The sequence below is a fragment of the Hyla sarda genome (genome assembly GCF_029499605.1).
Source record: "Hyla sarda isolate aHylSar1 chromosome 1 unlocalized genomic scaffold, aHylSar1.hap1 SUPER_1_unloc_6, whole genome shotgun sequence".
NCBI classification, from domain to species: Eukaryota; Metazoa; Chordata; class Amphibia; order Anura; family Hylidae; genus Hyla; species Hyla sarda.
In genome coordinates, this window is record NW_026607592.1 from 224,985 (window position 1) to 240,348 (window position 15,364).

General features: G+C 43.7%; 1 protein-coding gene and 1 pseudogene across 1 annotated transcript in view; both read right to left on the bottom strand.

Moving 5' to 3' along the window:
• LOC130298230 (oocyte zinc finger protein XlCOF6-like) overlaps positions 1-15,364 on the bottom strand; it is a 176,234-nt gene that overhangs the window by 119,171 nt on the left and 41,699 nt on the right. The gene's annotated exons all lie outside the window — the stretch shown is intronic.
• The window catches only part of LOC130298229 (zinc finger protein 850-like), a 185,923-nt pseudogene continuing 176,952 nt past the window's right edge, over positions 6,394-15,364 (bottom strand).

The window sequence follows — 15,364 nt, forward strand, 5'->3', positions numbered from 1 at the left end:
CCGGGCCATCTATGTTGCAGGGACCATCCGGTGGGGAGGGATACTCGTTCCGGGCTGTCCATTTTCACCGGAGGGCCCTCTTCATGCGCAACGTCCCTGTGCGTCGTCGTCAAGGCAACATCACTAGGACCAGCTCACCCTAACTTCCTGCCAAGGGGAGGTGAGTACAAAACAAAAAGGCCACAGTGGTCTTCAACCTGCGGACCTCCAGAGGTTTCAAAACTACAACTCCCAGCATGCCCGAACAGCCGATAGATGTCTGGGCATGCTGGGAGTTGTGGTTCTGCAACATCTGGAGGTCCGCAGGTTGAAGACCACTGATGAAGGGATTGACAGGCGGTGATGATGAAAGGGAGGGGGATGATGATTAAGGGGGGATGATGATGAAGGCCGCAATGGTATTCAACCTGCGGACCTCCAGAGGTTTCAAAACTACAACTCCCAGCATGCCCAGACAGCCGATGGCTGTCCGGGCATGCTGGGGGTTGTAGTTTTGCAACATCTAGAGGTCCGCAGGTTGAAAACCACTGATGAAGGGATTGACAGGCGATGATGATGAAGGGGGGGGGGGGGGATGATGACGGGGGTCTGGATGATTACATGGGGGGATGAGGTATTTCCCACCCTAGGCTTATAGTCGAGTCAATAACATATATATATATATATATATATATATATATATATATATATATATATATATATATATATATATATTTTTTTTTTTTTTTTTTGGGGGGGGGGGGGGGAATTAGGGGCCTTGGCTTATATTCGGGTCGGCTTATACTCCAGTATATACGTTAGAAAACCAGAATCATTATAACCTCCCTCTGCATTACCCTGTTTATTATTTTCCAAGCAAGCACTTTGTTCTAATTCGTCCACTCTCTGGCGTGCTCCTTGTATAAGGGGTTTGGGATACACTTTTTGTTTAAAACGATCCTCCAGGTTATCGAGTTGTTGCCGGCATTTTTGTGTGGAAGAACAATTCCTCCGGATTCTTTTCATTTGACCGAATGGAATGTTCTTCTTCCATTGTTTCCGATGGCAACTGTTAAAGTCGAGGTAGTTCCTTAAAATAGGTGGCAGTATGCAAACAGCCATCCGGAATATAGATATTTAAATCCAGGAACTCAAATTTTTGGGGGGACTGATGCAGCTCTGCCTTTGGCAATCTCTGGCTCTGCCATAGCGCTTTTTTTGAAGGGGCGTGTCGGCTGCCGCTTCGTCTGGTGGTCAACACGCGCTATCTGGCCAGCGAGCCAGGGCCCCGTACAGGAGATCGCGGGGGCCCCCAGCGGTCGGACCCCTCGCAATCTGAAACTTATCCCCTACCCTTGGGATAGGGGATGTTTTTCAGCACTGGACTACTCCTTTAACCCCTTCATGATCCAGCCCATTTTCACCTTCAGGACCTGGGCATTTTTTGAAAATCTGACCACTGTCACTTTAAACATTAATAACTCTGGAATGCTTTTACTTATCATTCTGATTCCGAGATTGTTTTTTCGTGACATATTCTACTTTATGTTATTGGTAAAATTTCACTGATATTTTCATCCTTTCTTGGTAAAAAATCTAAAAATTTCATGAAAATTTTGAAAATTTAGCATTTTTCTAACTTTGAAAGTCTCTGCTTGAAAGGAAAATGGATATTCCAAATAAATTACATATTGATTCACATATACAATATGTCTACTTTGTGTCTGCATAAAAAAATTGACAAGTTTTTACTTTTGGAAAACATCAGAGGGCTTCAAAGTTCCGCAGCAATTTTCCAATTTTTCTCAAGATTTTCAAAATCGTAATTTTTCAGGGCCCAGTTCAGGTTGGAAGTGGATTTTAAGGGTCTTCATATTAGAAATACCCCATAAATGACCCCATTATAAAAACTGCACCCCCCCCCCCCCCCAAAGTATTCCAAATGACATTCAGTAAGTGTTTTAACCCTTTAGGTGTTTCACAGGAATAGCAGCAAAGTGAAGGAGAAAATTCTAAATCTTCATTTTTTACACATTTTCTTGTAGACCCAATTTTTGAATTTTTACAAGGGGTAAAAGGAGAGAAATCACCCTAAAATTTGTAACCCAATTTCTTTCTCATATGTGTATGTAAAGTGTTCGGCGGGTGCAGTAGAGGGCTCAGAAGGGAAGGAGCGACAATGGGATTTTGGAGAGTGAGTTTTTCTGAAAGGGTTTTTGGGGGGCATGTCCCATTTAGGAAGCCCCTATGGTGCCAGAACAGGGGACCCCCCCCCCACATGTGACCCCATTTTGGAAACAATACTCCTCATAGAATTTAATAAGGGGTGCAGTGAGCATTTACACCCCATTGGCGTTTGACAGATATTTGAAACAGTGGACTGTGCAAATCAAGAATTTTATTTTTCATTTTCACAGACCACTGTTCCAAAAATCTGTCAGACACCAGTGGGGTGTAAATGCTCACTGTACCCCTTATTACATTCCGTGAAGGGTGTAGTTTCCAAAATGGGGTCACATATGGATATTTATTGTTTTGCGTTTGTCAGAACTGCTGTAACAATCAGCCACCCCTGTGCAAATCGCCTCAAATGTACATGGCACACTCTCCCTTCTGGGCCTTGCTGTGCGCCCCCAGAGCACTTTGCGCCCACATATGGGGTATCTCCGTACTCAGGAGAAATTGTGTTACAAATTTAGAGGGTCTTTTTTTCCCTTTTACCTCTTGTGAAAATGAAAAGTATAGGGCAACACCAGCATGTCAGTGTAAAAAATTCATTTTTTTACACTAACATGCTGGTGTAGACCCCAACTTCACCTTTTCATAAGGGGTTAAAGAAGAAAAAGCCCCCCAAAATTTGTAAGGCAATTTCTCCCGAGTACGGCGATACCCCATATGTGTCCCAAAACTGTTGCCCTGAAATACGACAGGGCTCCAAAGTGAGAGAGCGCCATGCGCATTTGAGGCCTGAATTAGGGATTTGCATAGGGGTGGACATAGGGGTATTCTATGCCAATGATTCCCAAACAGGGTGCCTCCAGCTGTTGCAAAACTCCCAGCATGCCTGACCAGTCAATGGCTGTCCGGCAATACTGGGAGTTATTATTTTGCAACAGCTGGAGGCTCCGTTTTGGAACCAGTAGCGTACCAGACGTTTTTCATTTTTTGGGGGGAGGGGGGCTGTGTAGGGGTTTGTGTATATGTAGTGTTTTTTACTTTTTATTTTAGGTTAGTGTTAGTGTAGTGTAGTGTTTTTAGGGTACAGTCACATGGGCAGAGGTTCACAGCAAGTTTGCCGCTGGAAGTTTGAGCTGCAGCGCAAAATTTGCGCCATCTCAAACTTGCAGCACTCACTGTAAACCTCCGCCCATGTGAGTGTACCCTGTACATTCACATTGGGGGGAGGGGGCAAACATCCAGCTGTTGCAAACTCCGAGCATGCCCTTTGGCTGTCCGTGCATGCTGGGAGTTGTAGTTTTGCAACAGCTGGAGGAACACTGGTTTGGAAACACTAAGTTAAGTAATAAACTTTCAAGTGTTTTGCAACCAAACTTAGTGTTTCCAAACCAGTGTGCCCCCAGCTGTTGCAAAACTACAACTCCCAGCATGCATGGTCTGTCAGTGCATGCTGGGAGTTATAGTTTTGCAACAATTGCAACAGCTGGAGGCACTGAGGTAGGAAACGGACAATGTTTCCCAACTAGTGTGCCTCCAGTTGTTGCAAAACTACAACTCCCAGCATGCCCAGACTGCCAAGGCATGCTGGAAGTTGTAGTTCGGCAATATCTGAAGGATCAGATGTTGCCGAACTACAACTTCCAGCATGCTTGGGCAGTCTGGGCATGCTGGGAGTTGTAGTTTTGCAACATCTGGAGGTCCACAGTTTGGAGACCACTGTATAATGGTCTCCAATCTGTGCTCTTCCAGATGTTAGAGAACTACAACTCCCAGCATGCCTGGACAGACTGAGCATGCTGAGATTTGTAGTTTTGCAACATCTGGAAGAGCACAGATTGGAGACCATTATACAGTGGTCTCCAAACTGAGGACCTCCAGATGTTGCATAACTACAACTCCCAGCATGCCCAGAAAGCCAAAGGCTGTCTGGGCATGCTGGGAGTTGCAGTTTTGAAACTCTCAGAGGCAGCAGTGAGATCGCTTTACGGCGATCTCACTGCTGCCAATGAAGATGCCGCACTGCTGCCGGAAACTCACCTCCGGGACGCAGCGCAGCCGGGACCGCACGGAGGACGCCGGGACCGCTCGGGACACCGCTCGGACGGGTAAGTGACGCCGGGGGACAGGTCAGGGACACTTAGCAGAGCGGTGTGTGTCCTGATCCCCGTGATCGGGACTCACACACCGCGCTGCTAAGTATTTTCATAGCGAAACGCTGCTATCAGCTAGTCAGATTTGACCAGCTGATAGCAGCGATCGCTGGGGGGGGGGGGGGGTGGGGGATGAAACCCCCCGTGGTCACATGGTAAAATGGTTGGTTATCAGTGATAGCCACCATCTTTCCGGGCGCTGCGGGATGCCGCGAGTAGCGGCAGTAATGTCCATGACGTACCTGTATGTCATGGGTCGGGAACACCTTGCCACCCATGACGTACAGGTATGTCATAGGTCGGGAAGGGGTTAAAGGGGTACTCCGGTGAAAACCTTTTTTCTTTTAAATCAACTGGTGGCAGAAAGTTAAACATATTTGTAAATTACTTCTATTAAAAAATCTTAATCCTTCCTGTACTTATTAGCTGCTGAATGCTACAGAGGAAATTATTTTCTTTTTGGAATGCTCTCTGATGACATCACAACCACAGTTCTCTCTGCTGACAATATTATAATAATAATAACTCTTTATTTATTGTTGTCCTTAGTGGTATTTGAACCCAAGTCACCAACACTGCAAGGCAGCAGTGCTAACCACTGAGCCACCATGCTGCCCTTAGCAAACATCTGCTATGCACGGTTGCTAAAATGAACAGAGATGTCAGCAGAGAGCACTGTGGTCGTGATGTCATCAGTGTTCCAAAAAGAAAGGAATTTCCTCTGTAGCATTCAGCAGCTAATAAGTACTGGAAGTAGGGATCGACCGATTATCGGTATGGCCGATATCATCGGCCGATAATCATGATTTGGGGCATACCGCTATACCATACCCCTCCCCCACCCTTCAAGTCAATAAAAAAATTAAACTTACCCGTAATGGGGGTGGTCTGGGCCATCCATCCTTCCTGTAGTGTCCAGCGGCATTCCGGGTGGAGGGTGAACCGGTCCGGGCTGTCCTTCTCCGGGGGTCATCTTCTCCACTCCGGGCAGGCTCCGGCCTAGTACGCTGCATAGACGCCGCTACGCCGTGACGTCAGGTGTGTCGCTGCGCACGGGCTTCACTGCACAGCGGCGTCTATGCTGCGTTACTATGCCGGAGCCTGCCCGGAGTGGAGAAGATGACCCCCGGAGAAGGACAGCCCGGACCGGTTCACCCTCCACCCGGAATGCCGCCGGACACTACAGGAAGGAAGGAAGGATGGCCCGGACCACCCTGACAGACAGGGGGAGAGAAGTGGGTGGTGGCGGCGGCCTATGGCACCGCAAAAGCCACCGCAGTGCATTGAGTTAGAGCGCCTGCTTTAAATCAATGTTCTGCAGCGGTGTCGCGGGGGGATAAATAGCCGATAACTTACACCGGAATATCGGTATAAGTTATCGGCTATCGGTCCTAACCTGCACCGATTATCGGTATCGGCCCTAAAAAACCGATATCGGTCGATCCCTAACTGGAAGGATTAAGATTTTTTAATAGAAGTAATTTACAAATATAAAAACAAAAGGAAAAAGAAAAATAATTTACTAATATGTTTAACTTTCTGCCACCTGTTGATTTAAAAGAGAAAAGGTTTTCACCGGAGTACCCCTTTAAACTAGATCTCAGCCCCGAGGATTCAGGATCAGGAGGAGGAGCTAGCTCTCACTTCCTCCCATCATGCTCTCACACCATATCTTTATTCTGTGATGCTACAATCATTTTTAATATATATTTCCATATTACAGAAAAAGTTCTTTATATAATGCCCGGCCTATTCCCACAATGACAGCCATTGGTTTTATATACTGTATATTTATGATACGTATTTTCTATATAGGTGATTGGATATGTTCTTTATATTTCACATTATATGTGGTTGTGATAGATACATTGAATATGTTCCTATAGTCAGATATCACCCCTGGTCATGTAGAGGTGGTACGATCCACCTGTATGATGGGGGGTGGAGAAGATGGGACATCTAAGAAGCGCCCCATTAAGGAGGAGCTGATGTCTCACGTTCTCTATAAATGGCTGACAGGTAATTTTACAACTTGTATGACTAAGGTCCAGATGTAGGACAGAAACCCGTCATGTGTGTCTACATTGTCTGTGCACCGAGGTGAAAGTCTGCAAATAAAAGCTCCGTTCTGCAAGAATCTGCGCTGGACATCCTTTCTTCTATAGTATGAATTAGTGTATTGTATTATTTAAAGGGGTCCTCCGCGGATCACACATCTTATCCCCTATCCAAAGCCTTGGAGTTTTCTGTACGCTCAGCAGTTGTGGTTCTTGTTTACAAGTTTCCTGGTTATAATTCTGGTAAAGTTCACACTCAGTTCATAATGAAGGAACATAGACAAGATGGTGGACTATAGACAACATGGTGATGATATACAAAATGGCGTATAATCATATAAAGGATTATTATAGAAGGTTATATAAAAACTTATAACAAGCTGACTCCCCTCACAGGCATGCTGGGAGTTGAAGTTTTGCTACATCTGGAGGGCCGCCAGTTTGAGACCCCTGCAGTATATGATATATGTATAAATGTCAGATATCCTATGTACATGGTGAATATATAGATGTGTTATCTGCGTCATTTATTGCTCTGAATTGGCTTCTCCCCTGTGTGAGTTCTTTCATGTTTAACAAGTTCTGATTTCTGAATAAAATATTTTCCACATTCTAAACACAGAAATGGCTTCACCCCTGTGTGAGTTTTTTGATGATGAACAAGACCTGATTTGTCAGTAAAACATTTTCCACATTCTGAACATAAAAATGGCTTCTCTCCTGTGTGAGTTTTTTGATGATAAACAAGACTTGATCTCCCAGTGAAACATTTTCCACATGCTGAACATAAAAATGGCTTCTCACCTGTGTGAGTTCTTTGATGATTAACAAGACTTGATTTCATAGAATAACATTTTCCACATTCTGAACATGGAAATGACTTCTCTCCAGTGTGAGTTATCTGATGTCTAACAAGATTTGATTTACAAGTAAAGCATTTTCCACATTCTGAACATGAAAATGGCTTCTCCCCTGTGTGAGTTCTCTGATGTTCAACACGATATGATTTTTTAGTAAAACATTTTCCACATTCTGAACATGAAAATGGCTTCTCTCCTGTGTGAGTTCTTTCATGTGTAACAAGACTTGATTTCTCAGTAAAACATTTTCCACATTCTGAACATGAAAATAGCTTCTCTCCTATGTGAGTTTTTTGATGATAAACAAGACTTGATTTCTCAGTAATTTGTGAACACGGAAAAAGCTTCTCCCCGGTGTGAGTTTTTTGATGTTGAACAAGATTTGATTTGTCAGTAAAACACTTTCTACATTCTGAACATGAAAATGGTTTCACCCCTGTGTGAGTTCTTTGATGTACAGCAAGATGCGATTGCTGAGTAAAACATTTTCCACATTCTGAGCATGAAAATGGTTTCTCCCCTGTGTGAGTTCTTTGATGTACAACAAGATATGATTTATTAGTAAAACATTTCTCACATTCTGAACATGAAAATAGCTTCTCCCCTGTGTGAGTTCTTTGATGTTGAACAAGATTTGTTTTCGCAGGAAAACATTTCCCACATTCTGAACATGAAAATGGCTTCTCTCTTGTGTGAGTTCTTTGATGTGTAACAAGACTTGATTTAAAAGGAAAACATTTCCCACATTCTGAGCATGAATATGTTTTCTTTCCTGTATGAGCTCGTTCATGTCCAACACCCCTTCTGTGACCTTTCTGTGATGACTGAGAAGACAGGACCTGTATATAAGGATGAGATGACAGATCTTGGCTGTGAAGGGCTGAGGGTGTATCTGGGATAATGGAATGTTCTTCATATGTATCTTGTGTGATATCATCATCTGCTTTATAATCTGAAGATATAAGATTCTCCTCTGATCTCCTGCTACAAGAATCTGCAGAGAATAACACAGATTTTATTTTAACCCCTTAACAACTCAGGAAATTTAAGCTTTCCTCTAAGAGCCAAAACTCTTATTTTGCCATAACATTTTTCCTTCATTCACTGTGCGGTACAATTATTTCTCAGGTGAATACGATCACAATACTCAGTTTGCATAGTTTTTGTTACGCTTTACTACTTTGTAACCCCTTAAAGGGGCACTCCACTGCTCCAGCGTTCAAAACATTTTGTTATGAACGCTGGGCTTGGGCTGCAGGTGTAGTGATGTCACAGTCACACCCCATCAATGTAAGTCTATTGGAGGGGGCGGGCTGCGGGGGGGGGGAATGTGGGCGGGGGCGGTGATGTCTGACATCACGAATGCTGGGATTCAAAGAATGGTGGGAGTGGCAGTTACCAACTACAACACCCAGCATGCCCTCATACAGCCTATACCTCTGCAGCAGACCCAAAACTGCGACTACCAGCATGTTGCACCATTACTTTTACTATACTAGTATATGGTGAAACATGCTGGAAGTAGTTTTGGGTTGTGTCAGCTGCAGAGCCATAGGCCGTATCAGGGCATGGTGGGTGATGTAGTAAAAAACGTCAACTCCCAGCATTCCTTGACACAGCCTCTGGCTTTGCAGCCGACCCGAAACTACAACTCCCAGCATGTTGTACCAGGACCTATACTACTATATAGTGCAACATGCTGGGAGTTGTAGTTTTGCAGCAGGCAGAGAGCCTTAGGTTTCGGATCACTAATTTATAGCATAAAAAGTAATAAATAAAATATTTAAAAAAAAAATAGAAACAAATGTGAAATAGCCCCTCCCCTAATAAAAGTTTGATTACACCCCCCCCCCCCCCCCTTTATGGAATAAAATAATGTAAACAAAAATAAATTAACATATTTGGTGTAAATATCCGAACTATTATAATATAATGTTGTTAATTAAACCGCACAGTGAATGGCGCAAATGTAAAAAATAGTAGAAAAAAAAGTAGAAAAAGCAAAACAAAAGAACCATCTATACAAAAACTACAAATCACGGTGCAAATAAAAACGATCCCTCGTACAGGAAAATAAAGTGTTATGGGGGGGGGGGGGGGGCAGAAATATTACAGAAAAATTACAAAAAGTTATAATCCAATAATAATATAATCCAATAATACAAAACCTATATATATTGGGTATCGATGTCATTGTTTGGACACAATATAGATGACGTCATTTGTACCGAAAAGTGCTCTGCATAAGAATGGAAGCCACAAATGATGTATTCTTTTGTTTTTGATCTATCTACTTACCACCAGTACCTACCTACACCATCTACCTACCAACGCTATCTACCTACCGCCATTATCTGCCTTCATACTGACATTATCTACACTATTTAGGGCACTGAGGGTAGGAATGAATTGGGAAATGTGCTGGAAATGTGCGGTGCCTAACTTGTTTCTCCGGCAGATTCTGTGGGGACAAAGAGGAAAGAGAACGACTTCAGGAAGACGCCCCCTGTGATTCACTACATGTAACTGCACTGTAATCACTTATATGGTCTGCAGCGCCTGTGTAGAGCCGGGGGCACTGTATGGGGGATATTAGTCTGTGTACAGGGGTATTATTCAGTATCAGTATGGCAGTATTATCCCATCATTATATGGTGGTAATGGTGGTGGTCATGATGTGGTGCAATTATTCATCCCTTTTATTCCTTTATCACCACAAAATCCTGATGTCCCGATCAGCTGAGAGGACGGTGGGAGGGCCCTTACCTGCCTCCTCGCCGTCTGATCAGTGTTCTATTACTCCAAGACTGAAGCAGCAGAGCACTGATAACAATGATCAATGTTATGGCATAGCACTGATCAGTATATACAATCAGAAGATTGCAGGTAATAGTCCCCTATGGGGGCTAAAAAAAGTGTAAAAAAAAGATGTTAAATTAATAAATGTGAATAAGCCCCTCCCCTAATAAAAAAGTTTGAAAAGTTTTTTAAAGTAGTAAAATAAAATAAAACCTATATACTTTGGGTATCCTTGTAACCGTCTTGACCAACAGAATAAAGATAAGGTGTTATTTTTACCGAAAAGTTCACTGCGTAAAAACGGAAGCCCTAAAAAGTGGCAAATTGGCGATTTTTTATTTTATTTCACCCCACAAACAATTTTTTTTGTTTCGCCGCAGATTATGTTATAAAATAATTGCTGTCCTTGACATCAATCATTTTACCCAAAAATCTATGGCGAAAACAAGAAAAAAAATATTTGTGGGACAAAATAAAAAAACGAAACAATGCCATTTTGCATGGGAGGTGAGGGGGGCATGAAAGGCGAGGTGACAATCTGACAGAAGGCCTCCTCAAGGGGTCCCAAAATGGTGGTCTCTCTCTCTCTCTCTCTCTCTCGGAACCTAGTGTCTATTAAGAAGGTGAAAGACAAAAGCTCCTCGAGATCTCTGACCACAATCTCCTCTTGTATAATATCGGAGAGTCCACGAGAGAACGTGTCCACCAGCGCTTCCTTATCCCAGCACACTTCTGCTGCTACAATACACAACTCTATTGAATTCTTGGCCACAGTTCTCGTCCCCTGTTACATGGACATGAGCTGCTCTGCCGCAGAGGGAGAACGGACAGGGAGATTAAAGGGGTACTCCACTGCCCCAGTGGTCAGAACATTTAGTTCCAAACGCTGGGGGTGGGCTGCGGGAGTCATGATGTCACAGGTTGCCTCCTCAGTGCAAGTCCATGGGAGCGGGTGTGATGGCCTCGTACACATAGGGATATTTCTTGTCCATATTCCAGCTGTAGTATCACATTAGTTTACATTTTGGGTGAATAGAAGAATATACAGGAAGAGACAGGACAGAGAGATTAAAGAATTCTACACAATTATTACAGTTTCTATATTAAGTTGTTACTACTCACCTGGGTGGTTACTTGTAGGAATGTCCTCCTTATACTGCTCATCACTGCTCACATCTGTCTCTTCTTCCTTCATATCAGTAGCATTAATATTATCCAGATCTTTTCCTGTCAGAATGTCCTCTTTATACTGCTCATCACCGCTCACATCTGGTTTTTCTTCTTCCTTTATGTCTGTAGCATTAATATAGATCAGATCTTTCCCTGCAGGAATGTCCTCCTTATACTGCTCATTACCGCTCACATCAGTCTCTTCTTCTTCCTTTATGTCTGTAGCATTAATATAGATCATATCTTTCCCTGTAGGAATGTCCTCCTTATACTGCTCATCACCGCTCATATCTGTCTCTTGTTCTTCCTTTATGCCTGTAGTATAAATATCGATCAGATATTTCCCTGCAGTAATATCCTCCTTATGCTGCTCATCACCGCTCACATCTGTCTCTTCTTCTTCCTTTATGTCTGTAGCATTAATATAGATGAGATCATGCTCTGTAGAAATGTCCTCCTTATACTGCTCATCACTGCTCACATCTGTCTCTTCTTCTTCCTTTATGTCTGTAGCATTAATATAGATCAGATCTTTCCCTGTGGTAATATCCTCCATATTCTGTTCATCAAGAGGACGGGGACACCTCTCTGGTGCTGTTCTCTTACTGGATCTGACTGTAGGGAACACATACAGAGACTGAATTCATTCTTTACATACAAATAATGAGAGGACGTGTGTATATAGTCATGTCTATTACCTGGTGATGTGAGGGGCTGCTGATCCTCCATCATGACCTGATCCTTGTACTGATCCTTGTGTCCTTCTACATACTCCCACTCCTCCATGGAGAAATAGACCGCCACGTCCTGACACCTTATAGGAACCTGTATTGTGAATAAACATTTAATTCTATACAATTCCAGGATGTTATATGGAGACATTTGAGGGGATATTCCTGCACATGATTTATCTTCTTGCTCTTGGATGATGAGGTGAATACTTGTCGGGGCAGATCCTCTATATTATGGTCACATGAACAGAACTGACCGCAAGTCTGATGATCCAGCTGTCAGTTCAGGTCATTATACCCAAAGTGCCCGTCCCATGGAGTGTAAGGAGTTAAGTGATATTTCATAGTATCACTGCTCCCCTCCCCCGGGACTATATAGATGGCTGCTTACTGTCTGGCCCCTAAGGGTAGAATTGGCAGTGCTGTGTGCCACTTAAAGGGAACCAATCATCAGATTTTACCCTATATAATGCTTGGCAAAGCGTTATATAGGGTAAAATCTTTATTTTCGCCATTCCCGGGGGATGCTCCTGTCCCCAGGGATGGTGAAGATATGAAGTTATAAACTAGTCACCGCCGCCGCCGTAAGTAGTCACTTGGGTGGGGAGCTCTTCTGACCTACTCCCGTTCTTCGGCCGGGAGCGACGCCCCCTCCGCTTGATTGACGGGCCGCGTCATCACTCAGCTCCGTCTGTTCAGTGAGCGGAACGATGACGCGGCCTGTCAATCAAGCGGAAGGGGCGTCGCTGCCGGCGGAAGAACGGGAGTAGGGGAGAAGACCTCCCTGCCCAAGTGACTACTTACGGCGGTGGCGGTGACTAGTTTATAACTTCATATCTTCACCATCCCTGGGGGCAGGAGCATCCCCCGGGAATGGTGAAAATAAAGATTTTACCCTATATAACGCTTTGCAGAGCGTTATATAGGGTAAAATCTGATGATTGGTTCCCTTTAACCCTAGCTAGACTGGTTGATGTTATCCCAGCGAGTAGAAGGGACAATAAGCAGCTATCTGTATAGTGTGTGGCCCCAGAAATGTTAAGTGGCAATGCATCACCACCATTTAACTCCTTCATGGCTGACTGGACAGGATGTATATAATGTATAGCCATGGGCCCCGCTCCGGAACAGGAGACGCATCCAATCTGACATATCTTCTGCTCTTGTGCAGGAAACCCCTTTCAGAGCAGGGACTCCTGTCATTAAAATGATAAGATTTGGAGGGGAGGTAGGCCGCTGCCAGTCTATGAAGCACAGTCAGGAGTTCAGCACGATTCATAGCCCCTGGGACCTACCTGCTATCAGCATCTGGGACTCATTGCTAATGCCGGACATCACCAATGCCAAAAATCTATTTCCGGTAGCTCAGTGGAGCTGATAAGGACACCCACAGTGAAATAGCGGGGTCCTGGTCAGCTGAGAGAACGGGTGGAGGTCCCTAACCTCGCTCCACGCTGTCTGAACGACGCTCCAATCCTGCAGGCAGCCTCAGCATCACAGCATTGATCAGTGTATGTAATCTATAGATTCCATGTAATAGTCTACTACAGGGACTAAAAAACTGGGAATAAGGTAAAAAGAACATTAACTTACTGTGAATAAGCCGCTCCCCTAATAAACTATTGAATCTTCCCCATTTACCATTTTATTTCTCTTAAATGAAATAATGTAAACAAAAATAAATCTAAACATATGTGTAACCGCACGGTCAATGACGTAAACGTAAAAAAAATACAACTTCATGGTCCAGAAAAAAATTCTTAAAAAGCGATCAAAGAGTCTCATCAAAACTAAAGTGTTTCCGATAAAAATTACAGATCACAGCGCAAAAAATGACTTTCATACATCCCTGTATACGGAATAATAAGAGAGTTATAGGGGACAAGGTAGGACAATCTGATACAGACTCATTATTGTACAAAAAGTTAGAACTTTTTTTATATTTTAAAAGTGTTAAAATAAAACCTATATAAATCATTTATCATTGTAATCGTTTGGACCTACAGAATAAAGAGAATTATTACCGTAATGTGCACTGCGTAGAAACAGAAGACCCCAAATTTTTTTAATTGCTTTTATTTTCTTTTTCACCCCACAAATAATATTATTTTGGCCCTTGTTGTAGATTTTGCAGTAAAATGAGTGATGTCATTACAAAGTACAAATCTGTGGTGAAAAAAACAACAAGAACAAGAAGCCTCAGATGGGTTTATAAAGAGGAAATTACAATCATTATGGCTATTAGAAGGCGAGGAGGAAAAAATAAAATAACACAAAAATGAGAAATCGCTGTGTCCTTAAGGGGTTAAAACTCAAACCTACCGGGTCCTGAAGGGGTTAATAGAACAAAAACCATCAGACAGCCTCCACATGTGACCACACACATACCTCCACCTGCAGACTGTACAGGAGCCGTGTGCTTACAGGACCTGCGATGATGTCACCGTCATGTGATCAGTCACATGGAGGAGTCACATGATCAGGGGCTGCTGCTCTAGGCTCATCTGCTCAGTGTATGCAGGACTCTGCTGTCACATGACCATTGTCACAGGTCCTTCAATCACAATCTCTTCTATCCTGCACTGCTGAGCTCCGCCCACTCCTGTCACATGATCCTACCCACAGGTCCTTCAGCCACAGTCACATCTAAACTGCTAAACTTCCCCCCCAAATGTACTGGTCACATGATTGTGACATCATCACAGGTCCTACACCTTCAGCATGTAGCAGATACAGAGCAGGTCCTGGTGGGGCAGTCACTGCTGTTGTGTGTGAAGATCTCTCAGAGCAGCAGCCCCTGATCATGTGACTCCTCCTCCTCCTCCATGTGACTGATCACATGACGGTGACATCATCGCAGGTCCTGTAAGCACACAGCTCCTCTACAGATACAGGTATGTGTGTGCGGTCACCATCAGATCAGGATTATTGGGGATGTTTATTATTAACCCTTAAGGACACGATGTATATTTACATTCTGTGCCCCATATGGGACTTTGAGGTGAGCTCAGGAGCTATAAGCAGCCAGGACTCACCACTAATGACGCTCATCACCATTAACCCTTTAGATTCCATGATCAGCCACTTCTTCCATACAGGACTATGTAAGCATCAGGTTTTTTAAGTTTCTCCCGCGCCCCTATTATTACTTAAGACAGTGTTTCCAAACCAGTGTGCCTCCAGCTGTTGTAAAACTACAACTCCCAGCATGCCCTGACAGCTAAATGCTGTAACAGCTGGAGGCACCCTGCTTGGGAAACACTGACTCCGGTGGTGGCCCAGACCCTGCGTGTGTAACGGTATATGATGCTCGGCCTCTGCTGCAGGTAATAGCAGGTTCTTCCGGGGGGACATATCACAATTCACATAAAATCCTGATGTAATTGTGATGTATATTGTGCCCCCTAGTGGACACATTTCACTATTCTTCATTGGACAAT